This window comes from Chelonia mydas, chromosome 2, assembly GCF_015237465.2.
Source record: "Chelonia mydas isolate rCheMyd1 chromosome 2, rCheMyd1.pri.v2, whole genome shotgun sequence".
In the NCBI taxonomy this organism is placed as follows: Eukaryota; Metazoa; Chordata; order Testudines; family Cheloniidae; genus Chelonia; species Chelonia mydas.
Window position 1 is genome coordinate 206,551,907 of NC_057850.1, and position 21,830 is coordinate 206,573,736.

The 21,830-nt window shown below is 40.6% G+C and overlaps 1 protein-coding gene and 1 long non-coding RNA gene across 2 annotated transcripts in view; both read right to left on the minus strand.

Moving 5' to 3' along the window:
• The window catches only part of AHR (aryl hydrocarbon receptor), a 98,281-nt gene that overhangs the window by 45,257 nt on the left and 31,194 nt on the right, over positions 1–21,830 (minus strand). The gene's annotated exons all lie outside the window — the stretch shown is intronic.
• On the minus strand, positions 336–14,725 carry LOC122464716. Its single transcript, XR_006289009.1, has 3 exons — positions 14,714–14,725; positions 11,687–11,691; positions 336–454 (listed from the first exon to the last, which is right to left on the minus strand). It is a non-coding gene; the product is annotated as an uncharacterized LOC122464716 (long non-coding RNA).

The following is a 21,830-nucleotide window of genomic DNA, read 5'->3' on the forward strand; positions in this document are numbered from 1 at the left end:
GAGGGAAAACCAGAAGCATAAGCTCCTCCTTTCAAACAAGCTAAGCCAGTGGTTCTCAACTAGGGCTCCACATGCCACTGGGGGTACGCAGAGGTCTTCTGGGGCCACATCAATTCATCTAGCTGATATTTGCCTAGTTTTAAAACAGCCTATATAAAAAGCACTAGTGAAGTCAGTACAAACTAAAATTTCATACAGTGAAATGTTTATACTGCTCTATATACGCTGGAATGTAAGGACAATATTTATATTCCAATTGATTTAATAATTATATGGCAAAAATGAGAAATAAGCAATTTTTCAGTAAGTGTGCTGTGACACTTTTGTATTTTTGTTGTTTGATTTTGTAAGCAAGTAGTTTTAAAGTGAAGTAAAACTTAGGGGGTATGCAAGACATATCAGATTTCTGAAAGGGGTACAGCAGTCTGGATCGGTTGAGAGCCACTGACATAAGCTATCTGCAGACTTCTCATATTAAGATGCTTCAGCTGCCTCGGTACCCTTTCCTGCAGTGGAAAATTTCTTAATTAACAACTCAAAGACAAAAATAATCTTCACTCACAAATGCAGCACAACTAATTCTTGGATGAAACATTGCATATGTTACAACACACAAGGTTGGAAAGAAAGTGAACCTTATTCAAATAGAAGTATGGGCTAAATTATTCAGGCAGATTATAAAGTAAATTTCTGAATCAGAACTTCGCCAAGACAGCAGGGTTATAACACCTTTATTTTCATGAAAAGGGCCACAGATATAATAGCTACAGACGGTCAAAACATAGGTTTTAGACTACATGTAAAATACTGCAGCTGACCACGAATGATAGAGCAGTGCTTCAATATTGACTCTGAAAAGAATGCTACTCAGAGGCCTTCTACATGCTTCCCAAGATACACAAACAAGGCAACCCAGGCAGACCCATCATATTTGGCCATGGTACTCTTACTGATATTCAGACTCCTATTCACCATACAAAGGGCCAGCTTCCTACAGGACACAACTGACTTCTTCCACAAACTCCACAACATTAACAAGCTCCCTCAGAATATCATCCTTGCCCCCATGGATGTCACCTCCCTGTACACTAACATCTTTACAAGACAACGGACAACCCTCAGATATCCACCCTAAACGCATCCCCAGGCTCATCCATTTCAGCCTCACCCATAACAATTTTACATTCAACACACATTTTGTCCAAACCATGGGAACAACCATGGGTACTAGGATGGCTCCCCAATATGCCAACCTCTTCATGGGCCACACTGAAGAAGAATTTCTGGACAAGTGCACCATGAAACCAATGAAATACCCGAGATATATCAATGATATTTTCATTCTCTGGACAAACGACTTGAACTCACTCAGAATTCCACCACAACTTTAACCACCACCACCACCACCACCCACCCACCCATTAAAGTGTGTCTGGAACATTCCCACACCAGCATCAACTTCCTGGATACTACCATCAGCTCCAAGAACCGAACCCTACTGACAACCATACACAAGCAACCCCTGGATCACCACACCTATCTTCAAGATACAGTAACCACCCCAAACAAACCCAGAAATCTTATTTCCAGCTGGGCCCTCAGACACTGCATAATATGCTCCGAGGAGAAAGTCTGTGATATACACTTTAACACACTCAAAACTGCCTTCGCTAAACAAGGACACTCCACCAGAGAAGGAGATCGCAGCATGGAACAGGACAACCAAATACTCTGAGAGAACCTGCTTCAAAACAGAAATAAAAGCCCCTCTGACTGCACACCCCTAGTTGTCACCTGACACACCACAATGGAATCCATATGGGGTATCGAACAACTACAACCCATACTTGATGGGGACCCCATCCCAGAAAAAAAAAAAAAATCTTTTGAGCCCTCGCCGCCGCCGCCCCCCCCCCCCCCGTTCTGGCCTTCAAAACCCAACAAACCAACCCCCCCAGCCTCTTCAAGTTCATTGTCAGAAGCAAGTTCCCCACAGACCAGGACACACCAACTCAAAGCGGCACCAGACCCTGCCAGAACAAAAGATGCAAAACCTGCAGACATGTCTCCACCACTACAGTGATCAACACACTTTTCAAGATCCATGGATCCAAAATCCTATCACATGTGGTGTACCTCATCCAGCTCACTAAATGCCCTAATAAAAACTATGTGGGTGAAGCCAGACAATCACTACACTCTTGAATGAACTCACACAGGAAAATGATAAAAGGCAAAAACACCACAAACTGTGGGTGAACACTTTTCACAAAGCAATCATTCTATAGCTGACAGATTTTATAGCTGATCCTCAAAGGAAAGCGGCACAACACTTTCAAAAGACAAGCCTGGGAGCTTAAATTCATAACTTTGCTAGACAATAAAAATATGGCCTGAATAGACACTGGATTTAATACAGAAATCTATAACCCACTAACCCACCCACTCAGATACAGTAACAGTTTTGTTATCCGGTATGTTGGGGAAATTAGTGTCAGTTAGTCAAAAATTCCAGTTAACTAAGAACTATTCTTACCAATGGAGGGAGGGAACTGGGGGTATGGGGTCTGGGCTCTGGGAGGGGGTATGGGTGTGTGGGGGCTCAGGGCGGGGGGGTGAAGCATGGTAGGGGTTTTGGGGTGCCAAAAACTGGTGGCGCTCACCTTGGGCGACTCTCTGAAAGTGGCAACATGTCCCTGCTGCTCCTAGACAGAGGTGTAGCCAGGATGCTCCACGTGCTGCCTCCACCTGCAGGCGCTGCCCCGAAGCTCCCGTTGGCTGTGGTCCCCAGCCAATGGGAGCTGTGGAGCCAGCACTCGGGGTGGGGTGGGGGCGCACAGGGAGCTACCCAAGGTGAGCACTGCCCGGATCCGGCACCCCAAAATGCCAGTTTCTAGAGCTTCCCGGGTGGTAAAGTGCTGGATAACACAGCTTTTACTGTACTGCTCCCCCGACCCTTTCCTCCCTGTTACTGGAAGGGTGTTAATAGGCCACTTCATCTTGAATGGTCCCTTGAAATGGGTTAACTACTTATGCTAAACAATATGTTCCATCTAGTATTTAGCTGTGACACTGAGGGCTAATCTACACTAAAAGCACTACAGTGATGCAGCTCCATCAGTGCATCTGGAGAATACACTAAGCCAACAGGAGAGAGCTCTCCTGTTGACTTAATTACTCCACCTCCATGAGAGGCGGTAGCTATGTCAGTAGGAGAAGCTTTCCGGCCAACACGCTGTCTACACCAGCACTTAGGTCGGTGTAACTTATGTCACTCACGGGGTGTGGATTATTCACACCCCAAGCGACGTAAATTATACTGAAGTAAGTGGTAGCGTATACAAACCTTGAGTTAGTTTCCCAGACCTGAAGAAGAGCTCTGTGTAAGCTCTAAAGCCTGTCTCTCTCACCAACAGAAGTTGGTCCAATAACAGATATTACCTCACTTACCTTGTTTCTCTAATAGCACTGGCACAGACACGGCTACAACTACACTGCAGGCATACATATATATGCCTGAGTCACTTGCCGGTCTCCCACTCAAAAATTAGACTTCTCCTGACATTGTTAGTTTCAGATTGACAATATTAGAACAGAAGATAGCATGACTGCAGGCCAAATATATAGGTACTTGAAAAAAGGAAACAGGTAATAGAAATATTGTTGCTCAACCCACAAATTTGCACATTAGCATAAGTAATGTTTTATACAATGGAACAGAAAAATCAGACATTGCCTAGATACTTATATTTAAGTAATCAATTTTAAGCAATTAAAAAATGTTGCCAGAGCAAGTGTCATTATAGCAGTCACAGTGGTAAATGAAATACTTGTACATGAATCCAGTTATGAAACAGTCAAGAATATTTATCAGAATAGAGAGGAAGCATGGTCCAGTAGTTAGGGGAGTAGCTTAGGACTTAAGAGTTCCTACTTCAGCACAAACTGCCTGGGTAACCCTGGGCAAATGACTTAAGCCGCTCTGTGACTCAGCTTACCCTTTGTAAAATGAAGATAAAAACAGTTCTCTATCTCACAGGGAGTTGAGAGAGCAATACATTAAAAATTGTGAGGTGCTCAGATATGGGGGCCATCTAAGTTCCTAAGATAGATATTTGAAAATAGTTTAAATTATACCAAAAGTTTATGTAGAGTGAACAATACAACTTTTTAAGCACTCTTGGTTAATTTGGTTAGCTGCACTGAACAATGAATTATGAATGGTTACCTTTTTTTCCCCAAGATCCTGGTTTTTTTTTAAAATCAATTATACAAAATACATATGAACATCAGTATCTTTATACATTCAGAGTATAAGATAAAGAAAAGCATGTGATGCATCACAGCCTAAGGCAGCAGCTTTGCTGAAGGCTGGGCTTGGAAAGCCTAATAGGGTACTTTCTTGACTGAACTACAGACAACAAAGGCAGGTCTAACAATTTACTACTCAGCCTGCAACATGCAGAAGTTGGGTGCTGTATACAACTACCCTAAGAAAAAACACACTGGGGAGCGAGAACAAGAGTTAAGGCTGAACTTACAGGAGGAAGCCTAGAAAGAGGAAGAAGGGGAACTGGAACCTCTGATTACTTAATCCACTCTTCCCAAAGGGAAAGCTTCTTATGGAGTCCTGCACTCAAAGCAATCTGCTGTTAAGTGCTGAATCTGCAAATGCCTCCATGTTCAGTCAATTATGTTTTAAAGAAAAAATGAAGGGGCAAGCCAGGTGAGAAGTTTTGCAAAGCTTGTCTATAAATTGTAATATGTTGGGCTGAGGGTTTTTTTGTTTAGTTCTAACAATACAGCTTATACATACTATAAATTAATGAGTACATCCATGATTAATAATTCAGAAATATAATATTCATCAACTCTGACTTTAAAAAGTTGGAAAAAAACTTATTTACTAAGAACTTACTGCTTAAACAAATTATGTAAGCAGACAGCAGCGTTAGCCTTTTAGGCAGGCAGCCTACAGCTTCAATGTACCAAACAGAAACAATTTTGGGGGCTCCATCAGCAGATGATCATTTTTTCTTTAGAAAACCTAAAATTAGAGATTAAACTTTAAAATCTAAGGTTTTTTTAATTAATGATTTAAATTGCCAATTTCAGTTGCTTTGATTTAAATAAATCTACCCTGAAGACCCTAGAAGGCTTTATTCCTCAGCTCTAAAAAGGAAAAATACACGTTATTTCCCCACTAGAAGTTCACCTTATGAACAGAAACTTCACACAAATCCCCAAATATTTTTATTACTTTCCATTCTAAATCTAAGCAATATTGTATTTGGTTAACTTAGCACCTGAATCAGCTGCGAGACCCACCAACCAAACGTTCGTTCTTGTTTAATAAGCACCAGGAACTTGATTGGCATAACACAATACACAAAAATAAATAAAGCATCTGCCTGAGAAGTTAACAGCCTGGAGAACAAACACATAAAGTAAAGCAAGATAATTGCCCAGAGTAAGCATTGTTGTTAATTTGGATTTTGTTTTATAGTTTCACTTCTCATCGCAAAGAAAATATTTGACTTGCATGGGCTTGCAGATTTTTTTTTTTAAATTAGGGTTTTTCTTTAATAGGGATTTGAAAGAGTTCTATAAATTAGTGTGATTATAAACAGATAGCATTACACAGTACCTTCGAGCCTCTTGAAACCACCCACACCTTTACATCACCAGATTGTACAGAAACCCACTAAGTTATGACTAAAGGACTATGCATTCTATACCACTCTACAAAAAGATTCCCATATAGTCTCTCAAATCTGCCACAGCGTTTTCTATGAGAATTTTTAATCTGCTTGTGCATGATGCCTAGAAATGATTGGCATTTGTACCTCTAAGGAAGTTGTTAGATATTGGAAAGCCTGAACACAAGTAGTTTTCTTTTGAAAGAATTACCGTTTTAGAATACCATTTCAAGTGGTTGGTAGAAAGCTAAGCTAGAGGGGCCTGTTTCTTTCCAAAGTACGCTAAAGCAAAATTTTCAACAATACATGTAATTTATATGTGGTAAGAGCCACTGTAAATTTTGTAAGTTAAACGTCTTTATCTCTGATGAATTTTCTGGTCTGTTATACACTGAATATCATTCAGTATTTGTCTTCAGCTGTGTGTTAATCTGTACATTTGATTTATACATATGAACTCTTCTGAGAATACTGAAGAGTATTTCTTAAAGGATAGACTGTAAATGGCCTTTTCTGACCCTCATGCACTTCAAATTCACCCAGCTGTAAATCTGCTGTGCTTTTTCTTTTCTTTTTTTTTTTTTGGGGGGGGGGGGGGGGGGGGAGGGGGAAGAAGGGAACTGAAAAATAATCTTTGCATTTTCAATATAGTAGAGCAATTTGTTGATAACATACATGTTCATGTTTTAATTTAAATAAGTGGTGGATGAGGTTGGAAAACTATTTCATAACTAAGTTCATGTTTTCCAACTTTACACTATAGACTGATAATTGTAGGACAAAGTTAAAAAATAAGAGGTGACATTTATTTATTACTATATAGCTATCAACCAAGTCAAATGTGATAGATTCTTAAGTTTTGAAAAAATAGATTAAGATTTTGATTAAAGAAAAAATATCAATCCCCATTTTCAACATTGGAGTTCAGAAAGAAACTGGCCTATTTTCTGAACAACCTTTTCCTTCTTTCCCACCAGAATTAAACAATTACAAATAAAAAGATAGTGACATGACAGTTACAGCTGAACAATGCATTAGGTTTAGGAGCAGCATATTTACAAAAGGATCTCTCTGTGTTTGGTACCAAACTGATTGTGGCTTAAGAGGAGAATACAGTGCTACCAAGACTAGAGAACCTGCAACAGTTATGAATGTTGAGAGTCTAGAGTGCAGGACACAGCAAAAGTATATTTTGCTATACAGGTGAGTCGCATCATAACGTGCATTTAACTTACGCAAATTCAACAATACGCGCTCAGCCAAAAAACAACAACAACCAACAAGAAGACACCTGTAAATAGTGTGAGCGATTCCGCCCACTATTCCACTGAATGAGCATATGCCCCGGAGCGAGCATGAGATGGGAGACGTGAATCTGCTGTTTCCTCGGTCAGTCTCAGTTCCCACATGCCTCTCATAGTGTGAGCATCTCACCGCGCTGACTGTGATTCTAGTGTTTAAAGATACTGTACGTATTTTTCGTACAACATGGCCCCTAAACACAAGCCAACTACTTCATCTGGTGCTCAACTGAACAAACAGCGATCTGTTCCAATGCTGGAGGAAAAACTGGCTGTGTTGGACTTATTGAGAGACGGTATGTCGCTCTCCAATGCGGCGTGTAAATATGGCCGCAATGAATCTAGCATCCGTGCCATCAAGATTCGAGAGAGAGAAATTAGTCAAGCCGTGGCATCAAGTGCTCCAATAACTGCTAAGCTGACGAGCCAAGTGCATGATAAAACTTTAGTGAAGACTGAAAAGGCATTTAACTTATGGCTGGAAGACATGAACCGTAAACGTGTGCCTACTGATGGCAACACATGGCTCTTAGCCTCTATGCGCTGTTCAAACCTCCCACTGAAGAGGGACAGCCTTCTGATGAGAAGGAATTCAAAGCCAGCCAAGGTTGGCTTAACAGTTTTAGGAACCATTTCAACCTCAAAAACGTGCAGACTACTGGGGAAGCTGCATCTGCCAATGAAGAGGCAGCAAAAGCTTACCCCGAACAATTAAAGAAAATCATAGAAGAAAGGGGCTATCTTCTGGAACAAGTTTTTAATGCTGACGAGACTGGGCTGTTCTGGAAAAAAATGCCCAACCGCACTTACACTTCGAAATCAGAAAGACAAACCCCTGGCTTCAAAGCAGCTAAAGACTGTGTTGTTTTGTGGCAATGCGGCTGGGCATTTAATAAAGTTGGGCTTGCTCTACAGGGCTGCAAATCCCCGTTCCCTAAAAGGCAAGAACAGAAATCTCCTGCCTGTGTTCTGGCAATCAAATAAAAAGGCTTGGGTGATGGCAGCATTATTTCTGGATTGGTTCCACAAGTGTTTCATTCCGGAGGTCAAGCGGTACCTCGAAGAAAAAGGACTTGACTTTAAAGTGTTGCTGATCGTAGGCAATGCTCCTGGCCACTCTGCGGCACTCTGGTTTGCACATAATGACGCTGAGGTAGTCTCTCTCCCCCCAATACCACCTCCATCCTCCAACCTCTCGACCAAGGCATGATTTACTGTTTCAAGGCCACGTACACGAGGCTTGTGTTCTCACAGATACGTAGCACTATGGATGCTGATCCCAATCTTAATGTGATAGAGTGTTGGAAGTCCTTCAACATTGCCGACTGCATCACTTATATTAAACAAGCAATGAATGCAATCAAGCCTGAAAATTCAATGCATGTTGGCGAAACCTATGGAAAGAATGCGTGAATGATATTAAGGGTTTCCCGACCATTGACAAAGAAGTGAAATGCATTGTTCAGGTAGCCAGGCAAGTGGGTGGTGATGGCTTCGTTGATATCCTTGAGGAAGAAATTGAAGAATTAATTGAGAGCCATAGAGAAATATTGACTAACTAAGCGTTAGAGGAACTGATAAAATTACCTACAGAAGACGAAGATGACGACAACAAACGGGAAGAGCCAGAAAGTTGGAATCTTCATAAATTTGCTTAAGCGTTCCAAGCAGCAAAACACTTGTATTATTTAATTTCTGAATATGATCCCTCTATGGAACGAAGCCTCAAAATCACACATAGTATTACGGATGATTTGAGACCGTATCAAGAAATGTTTGAGCACCTCAAGAGACAACAGCAACAGTTGCCAATCACCATGTTTTTCAAGGAAAAACAACCAACAGCAGATAAGCCTACGCAATCCACTTTCAGAGCCGACCACTTCATATACGACTCACTCTCCATCCCCAAGCTCTCTGTCATTTCTGTCTCCTGGATCGACATCAAGCCCTGACACCCTGTAATTACTCCTCCTGTAATTACCCCCTGTAATTAAAAATACAGTACTGTAAAATTATATTTTGCATATGTACTCTTATATACTGTACATTAGTGTATACATTATACATTTATACATATTACTATACAGGGTTGTATACACAAAACCATGTACCGTATACTGTACTTTATGGGCGATTTAAGGGATTTTCAAGGGTAATTATGATTATACATGATTTTTGCCTTACGCGCTGACTTTAGAACCAACCCCCCGCGTAAGATGCGACTCCACTGTAGTTACAATTCTTTATATCAAAAGTGTACCATCTCAGAGGAAGTCCCTTACATGACTTCACATTACTGCAATAAGACACAGTAAACAACTGGAGTTAACAAATTTAAGAGTTTGTTTATGGGGGGGAGGGAAGCCCAGAGTATCTAGTGTGGAATAGTGGATTAACCTAAACATCAAAAAGGCACGCTAAGGCATCTACACTAGCGGTGCTAAAGCAGCACAGCAACAGCGCTGTCCAAAGCCACTGTAGCACCGTAGCGAAGATGCTTCCTACAGCAACCGAAAAGTTCTTCCCATCACAGTGGATGATACGAGCAGAGGTAGTTAGGTTGATGGAAACTGCATCTACATTGGGCTGGGTGAGCTTAATTACAGTACTCATAGATATGAATTTTTCACATCCCTGAGTGAAATAGCTAGGCCAATCTAATTTTTTAAGTGTAAATCAGGCCTTAGTATGGAATAATAGCATGGGAAGTTAGGGCAGAATGGCTAGTCTTCTTTAAACTCACACCCTACCTATTTTGCACTAAATTCTGCACGGTAGACAAGACCTAAGTATTTGTGAATGTACAACATTGGCTTTAAAGTTCAAATGTTTTCAATACAATCTACACAGAGAATTGTTTTGTAAACACTAACTTTAAAGCCAGTAGTATACAATTCTTTAGGGTTACACAGAAGCAGAGCCATCTAACGCTGCACCCAACTCAGTCTGCAACAGAGGTTCCAACTACACGTGTGGACACTCCCAACAGTTATTCTGTGCACAAGAAGGAAGAAACAAGAGAAATCTGGTCCAAATTGATGTGTAATCCTTTTCCACCCAGTACGTTTTTAGTAGTTCGACATCATAAAAGTTGAGACAGAATTATAGAAATGTATTTCACTTAAATGCATTAACATAAATGATCCCTCCGGGGCTTTTGATTTTTTTTTGAAAATGAAAGGCATTCTTAAAAGGTTTCACATACACTATGAACATAAATAGTTAATGTGGTTCTTCTCATCCCTAAAAAGCAAACATAAAACAGGGAATACTGTTATAATACGGGAGTCTGCTGTGGCTGCAAGCCACAGCACAATAAAGGATTGCATAATTCAACAACAAAATATATAGCGTTTGGCACATTAGTGTGGATTCTAAATACTCTGCCTTTAAGATACTTTTATCTAGCATTCCAAGTTTAATGTAAAGTATTTACCATTTGTTATGGTTCCACGGCTAGCTGTGCCTTTGACCTCTCCTATCAGGCTCTCTGTGGGCACCCTTTCCAAGAGACTTCTCTGTGAGTGGAATCCCCATAGTTCACTCCACTTTTCAATTTTAGGTTACCAAACTCCTGTTTACCAACTGTGTTTCCTTAGCAGGCCAAACTGGATTTGGTGCCTACCAAAGACTGGCCTTTCAAGTTTGCAATCAGCAGGTAAACACTCCAAAAAGCTTCTCTAAAACAAAGTATTTACTTACCCATAAGAACACAGCAATCATAGAGAAAAGGATTAAAAACAACAACAAAAGGTCTACACATCTATCATCTTAGTGAAAGCTTTGTATTTCTCTCATGTTTGTTCTCTTTTTTTAAAACAATATTTATGGACTGTAGACTAAGTAAGCTTCTTTTAAAATATAGAACATATATAATTTAGCAAGTCACTTCACTGAAAGTTGATCCTAACATTTACCATTTTCATAGAATCATAGAAGAATCGAGTTGCAAGAGAACTCAGAAGGTCATTTAGTCCAAGCCCCTGCTCAAAACAGGACCAACACCAACTAAATCATCCCAGCCAGGGCTTGGTCAAGCCAGGCCTTAAAAACCTCTAAGGATGGAGATTCCAACCCCTCTCTAGGTAATGCATTCCAGTGCTTCACCATCCTCCTAGTGAAATAGTTTTTCTTAATATCCAACCTAGACCTCCCCCACTGCAACTTGAAACCATTGCTCCTTGTTTTGTCATCTGCCACAAGCGAGAACAACCTAGCTTCATCCTCTTTGAAACCACCCTTCAGGTAGTTGAAGGCTGCTATCAAATCCCACCCCCACCCCCACTTCTTTTCTGCAGACTAAATAAGCCCATTTCCCTCAGCTTCTCCTCATAGGCCATGTGTGCCAGCCCTCTAGTAACTTTCGTTGCCCTCCACTGGGCTCTCTCCACATCCTTTGTGTAGTGGGGGGCCCAAAACTGGACACAATACTCCAGATGTGGCCTCAACAATGCTGAACAGAGGGGAATAATCACTTCCCTAGATCTCCTGGCAATGCTCCTACTAATGCAGCCCAATATGCCATTAGCCTTCTTGGTAACAAGGGCACACTGTTGACTCATATCCAGCTTCTCATCCACTGTAATCCCTAGGTCCTTTTCTGAAGAACCGCCACTTAGCCTGTTGGTCCTGAGCCTGTAGCAGCGCATGGGATTCTTCCATCCTAAGTGCAGGACTCTGCACTTGTCCTTGTTGAACCTCATCACTTTTCTTTTGGCGCAATCCTCTAATTTGCCTAGGTCCCTCTGTTTCCTATCCCTACCCTCCAGCGTATCTAACCTCTCCCCGCAGCTTAGTGTCATCCGCGAACTTGCTGAAGGTGCAATCCATCCCATCATCCAGATCATTAATGAAGATGTTGAACAAAACCGGCCCCAGGACTGACCTCCTGGGCACTCCGCTTGATACCGGCTGCCAACTAGACATTGAGCCGTTGATCACTACCCATTGAGCCCGATGACCTAGCCAGCTTTCTATCCACCTTATAGTCCATTCTTCCAATCCATACTTTTTTAACTTGTTGGCAAGAATACTGTGGGAGACCGTATCCAAAGCTTTGCTAAAGTCAAGGTATATCACATCCACCACTTTCCCCATGTCCACAGAGCCAGTTATCTCTGCATAGAAGGCTATCAGGTTGGTCAGGCATGACTTGCCCTTGGCGAATACATGCTGACTCTTCCTGATCACCTTCCTCTCCTCCAAATGCTTAAAAATGGATTCCTTGAGGACCTGCTCCATGATCTTTCCAGGGACTGAAGTGAGGTTGTAGTTCCCCAGATTCTCCCTCTTTCCTTTAAAGATGGGCACTACATTTGCCTTTTTCCAGTTGTCCAGGACCTCCCCCGATCGCCAAGAGTTTTCAAAGATAATAGCCGATGCCTCTGCAATCACATCAGCAAACCCCCTCAGCACCCTCGGATGTACTGCATCCGGCCCCATCGACTTGTGCATTTCCAGCTTTTCTAAATAGTCCTTAACATGTTCTTTCACCACTGATGGCTGCTCCCCTCCTCCCCATACTGTGCTGCCCCAGACTGCTGCACTGGAGCTGACCTTGTCTGTGAAGACCGAGACAAAAAAAGCATTAAAGTACTTCAGCTTTTTCCACATCTGTCACTAGGTTGCCTCCCCCATTCAGTAAGGGTCCTACATTTTCCCTGACCACCTTTTTGTTGCTAACATACCTGTAGAAACTCTGTTACCCTTCACATCCCTTGCTAGCTGCAACTCCAGTTGTGATTTGGCCTTCCTGATTTCACACCTGCATGCTCAAGCAATATTTTAATATTCCTCCCTAGACATCTGTCCAAGTTTCCACTTCTTAAAAGCTTCCTTTTTGTGTTTAAGCTCACTGAAGATTTCTCTGTTTTCTCACTTTGTAAAGAAATGTAATTAATGACGTATTAGGAATGTAAATATGCAATATGTGCATCATCTGAGGAACAGCATTCATCAAAGATTTTGGCTTTTATAGGAGAAAAAGAATGACTGAAACTAAGTTTACAGTCAAAATTCAACTGCGGTTTTAGTTGTAATCAATACGGTAGTATATGTGAATTTATCTGAGTACACTGTCAAAAGCATCGTTTTATATATCAAAATCATTATTTTGTATTCCTAAGGATTGGATCCAGAAAGTTTTATTTTGGCTGCTTTGCTTTATATTTCACTTTTAAAATCTAGTTCATGTCCATATCAACTGCACTCAGATTGCTGTTTGAGTAAGTGCAAATCAACTTGAATTTTAAGGGTGCTGCCATTCTTTTTGTAATCTTGCTGATAGTACACAAAAGCAAAGCAAATGAAACAATCCAAACATGAGGTTTCATTTCACCTGCCACAATGAACAACACTCAAGGGGGCAAAGACAGATCTGTTCAATAATTATATATTTTAGTAACTCGTTCCAAATGCTAAGAATATGTGGGATTCAGCCAAGAAGAAAAATAAAAGTAATAGGGGTAGTCAAGCAGTTCCTAACAAACTATGTATAAAGTTATCTTTAGACAACAGTTCTTTAAAGTGTCTATTTAACATTTCTGCTGGATACTGAGCCCTTGTATACACTGCAAACTTATATGGGTATAACTATGTTGCTCAAGGTGTGGAACACTGACTGATGCAGTTATACCAACTGAACGCCTGGTGTAGACAGCGCAATGTCGATGGAAGGGCTTCTTCTATCAACATAGCTACATCCTCTCGGAGAGGTGTAGCACCTATGCCAAGAAGAGAAGCTCTCCAGCTGGTGTAGATAGCATCATCACTAAGCGCTGCAGCTGCACCACTGCGCTGTAAGTGTAGACAAGCCCTAAGTTAATGTACAAAAATCCATTTCAGAAGTGAATAGGAATGTGGTTAACATGCAAGAGGTACATTTTCAAAGAAACTACACCTAGTTTTAACCCACAACTGCTATTTAAAACGATACTAGCACAAACCAAGCTATACATAATGCTTCTAAATATTTCACTGTCCATTTCACTTTGTTGGTTCTATAGTCCTATAAACAACTTCAAAAACATTAACAGTGCATTCTATTCCACTGTTTTTTCATTGACAGTGAAACAATCCAACCGGAATGTTTAATTACACTTATTCATTCACTACTTATAATTAGCTAATGGAAATTAGGTTTAACTCCTTGATTTAATATTTAGAGTTTTTTGCTCTCAAACTGACTGTCAATACATTTAGAGGTATGAATTTAAAAAAAAATTAAAAACAATGGTGTTCTTAGAACACTAAAATTTGTTATAGTACAAAGAAAAAAGATGTCGTAAGTACATACAAGATAGTCAGGAAAATTGCATACAAATAGGAAAAATCAGAAAGTGAATATTATAATAGGAAAATCTGCATTACTTCCTTCCCTCACTCCCATGTCCAAGAATCTCTTTTAATGAGTGTCTGCGGCTATATCTACACTGGAACAAAACCAAAACCAAAAAAAAAAAAAAAAAAAATCCACCCTCCATCAGCAAGTCTCAAAGTCCAGGTCAATTGACTCAGACTCACGACACAGGGATAAATATAGAAATGCAGACCTTCCCACCTGGGCTGGAACAAAGGCTCTGAAGTCCAGCAAGGTGGTGGTGGGTTTCAGAGCACAGGCTCCAGCCCAGGCTGAGACTTGCTATCATGGGACGTTTCTTTCTTTTTTACAATGTAGATGTACCCTTTAAAGATAATAGCTCCTAACACTACTTCCTGTATAGAATTATGAATTGCTCTCTGACTTACTTATGGGTACAAAATGACACTTATTTCCCAGTCTGAAGCCTTACTGAACATAGTGCATTACACACGACACTTCAGGATGGTCTAAAGCACGAGTAGACACAATTAAGTCAACACTTAATTCCCACTTCCCAACTTTTAGCACACTTGGCATCTATAGTTTTTCCCTAAGCTTAAAACAGGAAACGACTGCAGTGTCTCACAACAGTACTGGCAAATGAAGATTTTCTAATGGTGACTTATGTACTGTAAAAATCTAAGTGTGACTTGAGGGAGAGCTGAACTAGAGGTCAACAGCAATGCTGATCTAGCAGAGCAAAACAGAACGTGGAAGGGACGAGCCCTTTCTACAAAACCCTGTGTTTATTCTCCAGATATAAACCTAGTTTTGTTTGCAGAGAAAAGTGGACCCTTAACTGAGAGCCTGAGCACTACAATGTTTACAGTGTTTGTACTTTTAATGCACTTAAACCATGTTAAGGGGCAGAAACTTTTAACTGCATTCCTGGCTCCCAAACTACTGTTTCTGTAAGAAAGTTTTTGATAGGAATTTAAAGACTGAATGTTGCCATTACAGTTAGTGTGTCAGCTAAAGTTATACCAGTTAATGGCAGGAGTTCCCTAGTTAGTCCAGTAAGTGTAAGAGCTTTTGATGTGGACAAAACACATGCATGGAATTAAGCAGCAAGCCATCACTTCTGTTAAAAACTTTTAGCACGAGACGCACTACAAGCCCATCACCCATACTCTCCTATATAAGGTATTTAATTGGTTCCAGTATGGGGATTACAAGGCTCCATACCATATAACCCGTAACTGGCACCTGGGTTACGGGGCTCCTTGTCGTATAACCCATAAAGCAAGTTAGGCTCTCCTTAACCTACCCGCTAGGACTCAACTCTCTCTGCACCCTAGCATTTCCCCTCCCTGCCCCCTCTCGCCCCCGAGGTCTGACCTCAGCCCACAAAAGCCACAAGGTCCTACCCTATTACATCAGCCAAAGGCCCATCAAGAAAACCCCAAGTCTTTTACCTCTGGGAACTGTTCATTTTATTCTCTCAACCAGCTACAGGGGGTGCCAGCAACTAGCTTGGTCCCCCTGCCTGCCTGGTATCACAACTTGACTAGAACAGATTTAAAGGAAAAGAAAACTGATCAGCTATTTCCGTATGTGGTGGTGGGGGACCGGGGCGGGGGGTGAGAGTCTGGATTTCATTAGCTTGCAAATAAGAAAAGAGTCATGTCATTTTAATAAGTTACACTGATATGCCCTCTTGACCTGCAGGAGACATACAGCATTTGATGAAGTAATTACCCAGTACTACACCAGCAGCTGAAAATTCTTCTAATTTGCCTCTAAATATATATATAGATGGTGAAACAAAACTACAGTAAGGTTCCTAAAACACTGTAAAGAACTTTGCATAAAAATCTATTCTCACTATTACATTTTAGTACTTTTAGCAAACATATTATGACTTTTTATATTAGTCCTTTTCATACATTTTAGTCAATTCATTTGTCCCTCTTACTTGACATCAACAAAGAAAAACAGGAAAAACTTGCATCGTTTCAAAGGAATGGGATATTTTAAAATGTTATATTCCTTCTGTTAATGTAAAATAAAACTATTTCTTGCTTAGAATGGAAGCATGACTAGACCTTATATGGACAGCCTATAAAATTGTGAAAGACTATCACAACTGAGCTGCATAAATGGATTTTTAATGCAGAAATCAATTATCTACCATTAATTCTTGTGACAAAATATGGCCACCAAAACCATATAATAGGGGGGGGGGAAAAGTATGTTCAATCACTTAAAAGACTATTAAGTCTTGTAGAACCATAGCGATAGGCTAATAGCCATTGGGAAGGAGTAAAGGGTATGTCTACACTGCACACCCCTTGTGGCGGTGCATAGAATTCCCATAGCTACATGCCGCAGTGAAAAGCGGACTACGTCCACTTTGTGATGTGTAGTTACATATATCAGCGAAAGGCTCCGGCAGAGGGGGAGGCAGTAAGGAGATGCCAGAGCCTTTCCTCACAATGGGAGAAAGACTCCGGCAGGTCCCTGTAGTGGTGAAAGGCTCCCACAGCAGGACACTTCACAGCTAAAAACAGCAGTTTAGATGGAAGACACTGCTATTTACGCCTTTGCTAGGGCATGCAGTGTACGCCAATGTAATGTTGTAGACAAAGGCAAAAACCTTTGTTTTTCTATGGCTAAAACAGAAGTCCCAGATATCTTTAACAGAAAACTAGGCTGTGGGAGCTGTCTCCCAGAAAAAGTACTTCAATATGTTGCGACTCTGGGTAACTCAGGCTTACCGGGGGAGGTCCCTGCATGGACTCTTGTTTTTCCACAGGTAACCTTTTCCTAGTCGGCTGAAAGAGTTGTCAACTCATCCTGTTGAAAACATTAGCTATCATACGATCACTGTCTCTATTTTGTGGCTGAAGAAAAATACCGAATATTTTTCTTTCAGACCGTAAAAATCGATCATAAGCCGGTTAGTTAATAAGCCTGGCTGGAGCTGCTCCAGCTTATCTCTATCTTTGGCTGTATTTATAGGATCAGATTTGTTTTCCTCCTCCTATAGCTAGGAACAGGTAATCTACCAGGGCAGGGCAGGTTGCAGGAAACACAGGTGCCAACTTCTTTTCTAAAACATACATTTAACATGGGTTAAGGTAATTTAATGATAAAATACACAAACTAGACAGAGCTAAACAATGCTTTCCATTAGAATCACAAAAAATATGCTTGGATGTCTGGAAAATTCAGTAATAATTTACTCTTACATTTATGTACCCGATTGCATGTCCTCCCTCAGAACCTGGTGCCAGAACACAATTTATTTCACTCCAAACCTTTATATAAAAAAAGGTAAAAAAACCATAGATGGTACCTTTCTGGAACCAGTGCAACTGACCTAACACAAATACCATATACAATGTGTTGACATTCAACTTATTTTCTTAGCAGGCTTTCAAACAAAACTGACCCTGTGGACAAATGTAACAATTTTCATTAAACCACTTCAGTAATAACAAGGAAAAACAGTCAACCAAACAAAATCTACCCTTCAGAATCACATTGAATTACTTTATGAATTTTCTGCAAGAATAATTTGTTATCTGTCAAAATACAAAGGCAGATTTATTGGCTGGTTTTCATTTGTAAGTCTAATTAGTTATATGGTTCATCTTGCCTATTCCGTTCAACATTTATGGATAAAACTTTATACATTTGGATAACTTCACTGTGTTGAATGTGTCTCTATTTGATCTTTTAGACTTACCAATCACTGAACTGATTACTTTTAGTTATATATAGGTAAGGTGGCAATGGTTACTTTTAGAAAAAGTGCACTGAAAGATGTGATCATTGTAGATTAGATAGTTTCATCTATGTTTTTCTTGATAAAAGTTCATTATTTTTCTTGAATTGCTGGAAACTATGCAAGTTTATAATTTAGATATGGATTTCCACAAGAGGAGGAATTTAATTTACTTGAATGGTTATTGGTAAAAAAGAGTGGCACCTATCAAAGTTTTATTATAGCTGTACAATAATAGGCTTATGACTGCAATAATAATTTCATCACAAATGATGGTACTAATTGGGCTCTCCTGGTCAGCTTTGCTCCCCAGCTAACTGGTACATTCTTACATATTAAGACTGTCAAATGAGCCACACAATATGCCAAGCATTAACTTACTAAGTAAAGGAGGAATAATCCTCCTGTATTACAAGGCACTTTTAGCACTGTAAGTGATCATCTTTGATGTTTATCTCTCTATTGCTATAAAAAGTATACTTTTGAAGGCAAAGGAAGCATTGCCACAACTTGAGATACTACCATTAATGTTATAATTTGCATTCTGCCCAATACAGAGACTTCTCGTTTGATCCATATAATGCAACAATAGTTAGCTTTGTTTTGGTCATGAATTGTTACTAGCGCCTAATGCTACTGTGATGGGGCGCTGGGCCACAGGCATGTGTGCATATGCCAGTATACCTATTACAGCCCTTTGACCCTTTAAAACCCGGAACTGCAGTTGAAAGCCACATGTTCTTAGTCATGTGTACTACAGAATATTGGATATAAGACTTTCTGCCCCATAGGTAGGGAAGCAAAAAGCCAAGGACCTGGAAGGGGAGCTCTCCACACTTGTCAGAGCAGATGACCTTAGAGCAGGGGTTCCCAAACTTGGTTCACGGCTTGTTCAGGGTAAGCCCCTGGTGGGCTGCAAGATGCTTTGTTTACCTGAGCATCTGCAGGTACGGCCGCTTGCAGCTGCCAGTGGCCGTGGTTCCCCGTTCTGGCCAATGGGAGCTGAGGGAAGCAGTGGCCCGGTCCATGCCGTTTCCCACAGCTCCCATTGGCTGGGAACGGTGAACCGTGGCCAGTGGGAGCTGCAAGCAGCTATACCTACTATAGCTAGCAGCCCAAAGGAGCTTGTAAATAAAAAATGAGACAGCAGACAAACCTTTAGAGAATCAGGGGAATGAAGATTGAGAATTTCTCCAAGAAATTGGAACGGGAACGGTGAACTGCGGCCATTGGGAGCTGCGGGCAGCCATGCCAGTGGATAGTAAATGTAAACACTGTCTCGCGGCCCACCAGTGGATTACCCTGATGGGCCGTATGAGGCCCACAGGCAGCAGGCTGCCCACCACTGGCTTAGAGGAACAGATCAGATTCTAATAAAAGTTGGAGATAGAGCAGGAATCTTACAGATATTGTTGAAAAGCTTTGCAGAGGTTATTTGACAGATTTGAAGGAGGAAAGGTAAGTTGTTTGTGAACTAATATGGGTCAATTAAGTACCCTACAATTCTTGAAAAAACCTGCTAATTTATTACCTATAAAAAGTTCCACTCCTCACCCGTGCACACTTTTTCTTTCCTCCCTATGTCCATTTACAATCCTTGATCAAATGATCCTTTCCCAGTAATAAATTATTTTGTTTGTAGTGGTGAGGGGCAAGATTAGCACAGTTGGATTCCTTTTTAAGATGTCATATGCTCAAGAGGAAAATTAAAGGCAAGAAATTTTCATTTTCAACCTGAGGTGTGCAGACTAGGGCAATGCACCAAGATCGGGCAGAGGTCTATCTAGTTCAGTCCTGCCTCCAACAGTGGCAAGCACCAGAAGTTTCAGAGAAAGGGGCAAAAACCCTTTAAAAGGAGGCTTATGATGGGAATTGTCAGAAAACATAAGCAGAGCTACCAGTCTCACTTCCCCCTCACTCCTCCCAAACACCTCCATCTAATCAAAACTGATTGGAAATTTTTCAATTAAATGGTTTTTCTTTGATATAACTTCTTCACTAGACTGTACCAGTTTTGATAAACTTTTAGTCAGGAAATGGTTTCTCATGTCCAGCCTGGAATATTTAGTCAAAATAAGAGAGACAACACCTGTCCTGAGAACAGCTAATAGACTGCTATCTAAGCATACATCTGGAGTTGGGAGACTCAGGTTCAAGTTTCTGCTCTGCCTGATTCAGACCTGGGACTTGAACCTCGGTCTCCTGCAACCGAGGTAAATGCCATAGCCACCAAGCTGTTAAGTGTTGCGTGGAGTGGATCTGTATCTATCATTTTGATCAGAAAATTCATCCTATACTTAAGAAACCCTTCCCAACAGGTGGTTTTTTGTTTGTTTGGTTTTTTTGGTCAAAATTGGTACACTCCCAGAAAGAGTATGTTTTGATGAATTAGCATTTTCTGACAAACCATTTCAGTAAAAATCTCCCAGTGAGCTCTATATCTGTTGTCAGTAATAAAACTAACTTGTGTACTTCTCAGCTTCTGTGGATGTCTCCCCAACTCTTAGTTTAAACACTCCCCCAAAATATATTTGTTTTTTGTTCCAGCAGTCTGATTCTGTTTTGATGGAGACTGAGTAGGCTCCTTCTTCCCCAATTGTTTCCTACTGCCTAATAAACTTAACTTTTTAATTTATACCATCTTATCAACCACACTTAGGCTTTATCTATACTAGCAACTGAACGACAAAAGTTGTCATTCAGAGGTGTTAAAAAAAAAAAAGACAAAAAGTTTATAGATGAAAAGTGCCAGTGTGAACAGCGCTTTATCGGCAAAGCTACTGCCACCCGTTGGGGGTTTAAGGTTTTTGTCGGCAGGAGAACTGACAAACAGTGGCTACACTGCGCACCTTTCAGCAGCACAGCTGTAACGACACAGCCATGTTGCTAAAAGCTGCAAAGTGTAGGCAAAGCATTAGACTTGAAGTCCTTGTTTTGCTCCTCAAGCCAATTCAATGTCTAAAAAAAACCCAAACAAAAAAGACCCTCCTACGAGATTTTTCTGTATCTACACTTTCGTGAACACTTTCGTTTAACAAAGCAAAAGGAGAGTGTCTGAGAAGGAAACCACTTGTCTAGCACAGTGCTCAGAAGTCCAATCAGCCACAATCTTCTCCTAAATGAGTGTTTCTTTCTAGATCACTGATATAGGAACTTCAACAGCAATGCAACATAACAGCTTATTATGAACTGAAACTCTATTTAAATCTTATTACAAGAAAAAAATGTTAGTCACCTGCAAAGCAGACATCCAGTCATTCCTGAATGAAAGAGTGAGTTAAAGGCACTTCAAAAGTTTTGCTTTTAGTTAAACCACAAAAAAAAATACACAAATCAGATTGAATACACTTGTAAGATATTGTTCAGTAAAAAGCTGTATACTTGTTTTTGTGTAACTACCTGCAACAGAGTCAGATTTTTAGCCTAAAAACCAGACATTTAAATCAGGCACTGGATTTCTTGTGAGTTTGATGGAAGGTTCCAAGACTGTCTGGATCTGCTAAGATGGAGAAGAATGGCCAAGAATACCAGACTTGGGTTTCCACATGGTTACAAACCTGAGAATCTTTTTCTGCCACCAGAACTGAAAAGAATTGTTATGACCATATCCCCAGTGCTGAGATTATTTGAGTCATGCCACACTTGTAATTGAATTTGGCACCACCAGGTTGTAGACGAGTATTCAACTAGTTTGCAAAAAGAAAAGGAGCACTTGTGGCACCTTAGAGACTACCCAA